At 30.4% G+C, this 5,056-nt stretch overlaps 1 pseudogene; it reads left to right on the forward strand.

Moving 5' to 3' along the window:
* Positions 1-383: 383 nt before the first annotated feature.
* On the forward strand, positions 384-2,600 carry LOC102599112 (germacrene C synthase-like; annotated as a pseudogene).
* The last annotated feature ends 2,456 nt before the right edge of the window (positions 2,601-5,056 follow it).

Consider the following 5,056-nt stretch of genomic DNA (forward strand, 5'->3'; position numbering starts at 1 on the left):
CTCTCTTACACTCCTCAACTCACAGTATGTCTCGTTTTTCTGTGAGATAGGCTTGATCGATGTATCATATTTGTTCTTTATTTATATTAACAATCATAGTAGCTAGCATTATTTTTGTAGTTTTTGGTCCTACGATTTTTGTTACCTTCCATTTGTTTTCTATTTTCTCTATATTCTTTTAACTTTTGTATAGATATTTTTCAAACTTTTATTTTAGAGGGTTTTCATAAACAATCTATTTATCTTTATTGGGTAGGGATAAAGTGTGTACTTTATCCCTCTCAGATCTCGCCTATAAAATTACATTGACTATATTATTGTTATTTTATTTTGCTATTTGATGTTATTTTATATAAAGGTGGTAGAACAATAATAACATTTAACATTTGGTGCAGGAAATTAGTAGCCAAGAAAAACTTGAACTTGAAGAGTTGAAAGAAAAAGTAAGGCAAATGTTAGTGGAAACTCCTGATAAAAGTATACAAAAACTTGTTTTGATTGACACAATCCAACGATTGGGAGTGGCATATCATTTTGATAACGAGATCAAAACATCTATTCAGAATATTTTTGATGAGTTTGAGCAGAATAAAAATGAAGATGAGAACAACCTTTACGTTGTTGCTCTTCGTTTTCGACTAGTGAGAGGACAAAGGCATTACATGTCTTCTGGTATCGTATCTATTCTCTAAGCCCTTTTCTAGTCAAAAGTAAAATATTGACCAAGTGAATTCAGAATTTAATCTTTATAAATATAAAAGTTTCACTAAAAATTGACAATATAATATTTGATCATCAAAAATTAAACGATAGGATTATTAACACACACACGCAATGATTGGATTATGTACGTCTTCTTAGCTAGTTTAATATCTAACTACTATGATAATTAATCAGATGTGTTTAAAAAATTCACAAACGATGATGGAAAGTTCAAGGAAACTCTTACTAACGATGTGCTGGGATTATTAAGCTTATACGAAGCATCACATTTAAGAGAACACGAAGAAGAAATTCTTGAAGAAGCTTTATGTTTTACTGTCTTTCATCTCGAGACAGTGGACCCTAAATTGGAAAACTCACTCAAGGCCCAAGTTAATGAAGCCTTGATCCAACCCATTCACACAAATGTACCAAGAGTAGTAGCTCGTAAATACATATGTATTTACGAGAACATTGAATCACATGATGATTTGCTTTTGAAATTTGCAAAATTGGATTTCCACATTTTGCAAAAGATGCACCAAAGAGAGCTTAGTGAACTTACAAGGTATGTATACATGTATCCACTTTAATTAATCACATGAATATGGTATATATCTACATCATGTAATATATTATAGATATTATATGTAAATAAATATATAGGTGGTGGAAAGATCTGGATTATGAAAACAATTATCCATATGCAAGAGACAAATTGGTGGAATGCTATTTTTGGGCAACAGGGGTGTATTTTGGGCCACAATACAAACGTGCAAGAAGAACGTTAACAAAATTAATCGTTATTATTACAATTACTGATGATCTATATGATGCTTATGCAACTTATGACGAACTTGTGCCTTACACCGATGCAGTTGAGAGGTAAAACTTATATAAACTTAATTATTAATTAAATATGTGCAACGTTGTTACGTTGAGTAAGAAATATATGTGTTATTTATGTATGTACAGATGTGACATTAGTGCTATGGATTTGATATCGTCCTATATGAGACCTCTTTATCAAGTCCTTTTAGATTATTTTGATGAAATGGAAGAAGAATTGACCAAAGATGGTAAAGCACACTATGTCTACTATGCAAAAATTGAGGTAAGCTAAGTTTGCTATGAATATAACTTGGCTCCACTAATCAGTTAAATCATAAATCGATATCATTTATTTTACAAACAACGCTTCTAATAAATATATATTTATTTATTTTAGATGAATAAGTGGATCAAAAGCTATCTTAAGGAAGCAGAATGGTTGAAAGATGACATTATTCCAAAATGTGAGGAATATAAGAGAAACGCTACTATAACTATTTCCAATCAAATGATTTTGATTGCTTGTTTGATTGTTGCGGGGGAATTTATATCCAACGAGACTTTCGAATGGATGATAAATGAGTCTTTGGTCTCTCCAGCTTCATCACTAATCAATCGATTAAAGGACGATATTATTGGACATGAAGTAAGTAAATATATATACGCCAACATATTATGTAATTTGAATTATAAAAATAGATATTTAATTTAAATGTCTTACTGAAATGTATTTGATGCAGCACGAACAACAAAGAGAACATGGAGCTTCATTCATTGAATGTTACATGAAAGAATATCGAGCTCCAAAACAAGAGGCATAAGTTGAGGCTCGGAGGCAAATTGCAAATGCATGGAAAGACATAAACACAGATTATTTGCATGCTACTCAAATACCAACGTTTGTCCTCGAACCTGCCTTAAATCTTTCACGCCTTGTAGATATTCTCCAAGAGGATGATTTTACGGATTCACAAAACTTCCTTAAAGACACAATCACCTTGTTGTTTGTTGACTCTGTCAATAGTACATCATGTGGATAATCAAATTATTCCTCAAGTTTACGTTTTAAGCAAACAATGGTTCCAAATATTTCTAAGTGGTGGGGGGGGGGGGGGGGGGGGGGGGGGGGGGGGGGGGGGGGGGGGGGGGGGGGGGGGGGGGGGGGGTGCTGCTTTGTATTTCTATTAAAATGTTTGAATTAGTTGTTGACTTCTTGTGTGTTGTTTTTTCACTCATATTATAGTTATATTGAAATTACTAGGATATGTCACACCTAGTAGTTGGATTATTGTATCAACAAATTCAAGTTTTTATGTACTAATATTGTATTATTGTTAGGTTTTATTCTGATTTTTTAAAACCATATTTTATATTCTTTTCTCTTGAAGGAAGGATAACATATTGACCATAAATATTGATTTTGTTATATAGTTTGTAATATTGGAGTAAGTATTTAAAGAATAGGTATTAGTATTACAGTTGAAATAACAGTTGGAGGGAAATGTATTAGGCTTCTTGAAGGTAATATACATAGTAGCAATAAAGGTAAAGCCATTCAAAAATTTGATCCTTTGGAGTTATTGAACGTATATATATTTAGTTACTTTTTAGTTCAAATATAAAATTTAAACAAAACTATTGAATTCGTAATCGAAACTAGCACTCCACCCGGAGTAGCAAAAATTGAAATCGAAGAATCTAAGAAATTTTGCACAGATTATTTAAAACTTCAGTATATATCTACAAAAACTTGTTCGATATTTCACCATGATGATAGTTAATCAGATGTGTTCAAAATATTCACCAACAATGATGGAAAGTTCAAGGAAACTCTTACTAACAATGTGCTAGGATTATAGCATATCTAAGATTACACGGGGAAGTTATTCTTGAAGAAGCTCTAACTTTTACCATTACTCATCTCAAGTTGATGGGCTCTAAATTGGACAATTCACTCCGGGCCCAAGTTAGTGAAGCCTTGATCCAGCCCATTCATACAAATTATATATATTTGTATGTATCCTCTTTCCTCAATCACAATATATATATATATATATATATATATTCTGCGATCATACGACATATTATACGTATAACATACATATATAGGTGGTGGGAAGATCTGGATCATTCAAATAAATATTCATATGGAAGAGACAAATTGCTGGAACGTTATTTTTGGGCAATGAAGGTGTATTTTGGCCTCAATAGAAATGTGAAAGAAGAACGTTAACAAAATTAATCATTATATATCATTATCATTACTGATGATCTCTATGATGTTTATGCAACTTATAATGAACTTGTGTCTTACACCGATGTAATCGAGAGGTTAATTAATAATATAAACTTAATTATTAGTCTTTGTCATTAATTCTCCATGTAACGTTGTTGAGTAAGAAATATATATGTTATTTATACATCTTGAAGGTAATACATAATATCAACAGAGGCAAAGTTTCTAAAACTTATGAATTTAAGATTTTGGCTCTTAAGAGTTTATAATTGTTTAGTACAATTACAAAATGTGAATGAAAATTACTGAATTTGATTAAATCCATAATAAAAACAACTGCTCTGTCCCTAAATAGAAAAAATTGAAACCAAATAAACATTACTCCCTCTGTCCCATTTTATATGAGGTACTTTGACTCGGCACGAAGTTTAAGAAAGAAATGAAGACTTTTAAAATTTGTGGTCCAGAATGAATGATAGAAATTTGTGTGGCTGTAAATCATTCATTAAGAGTAAAATAGACATTTTATAGCTAAATTGTTACTTAATATAGAAATATGTCATTTTTTTTAACTGACTAAAAAGGAAAGTGAGTCACATAAATTGAGACAGAGGAAGTATTTAATATGATGTCTATGTCTACATGTTATGAACAAATTATGTTAGTTTTTCTTAATGAAAAAATTAACTAAATAATTTTATAAGAGATATTTTTCTTAATTAAGTTACTTTATTAATATTAAACTATACTTTATAACTTTATTACATATTTCTTATATTTAAATGACCTTTAAAGCATTTAGTACTAACAATTTCGTCAAAACTTAATTATGAAGTTCAATTTTCTTATAAAGTAGGATTAAAGTAACTTTCTTAAAAGTTTAAACTTTTCTGATTATTAAGAAGGAAAAGGGAAATTTTGGGTGTTACTTGTATTTGGATTTTTAATGACCAAATAAAGCCTAAAACAAAAAAAAAAACCCTCACAAATCAATTCTAAGGATAGTATCGGAGTGATAAATTTTTATTTTTTTTAATTTAAAATTTTCAAATTCGAACTCTTTTAAATACGAAAGTATCTTTATTAAATGGTATTTATTTTTACTATGAATATCAGACGTTGAGCAGAAACAAAATGTTTTTTAAAAAAGAAAAACTTGATACCCCTTTTCATGTTCCTTTTTCCAACATAACTCCCACATCTCCATTCTTGTCGAGCAAACCAAAATACATAATTCAAGAACAAACTTGAAACCTCCTCCCACTCCCCCACCCCGCGCAACCCCAA

The sequence above is a fragment of the Solanum tuberosum genome, unplaced genomic scaffold (assembly GCF_000226075.1).
Source record: "Solanum tuberosum cultivar DM 1-3 516 R44 unplaced genomic scaffold, SolTub_3.0 scf00339, whole genome shotgun sequence".
NCBI classification, from domain to species: domain Eukaryota; kingdom Viridiplantae; phylum Streptophyta; class Magnoliopsida; order Solanales; family Solanaceae; genus Solanum; species Solanum tuberosum.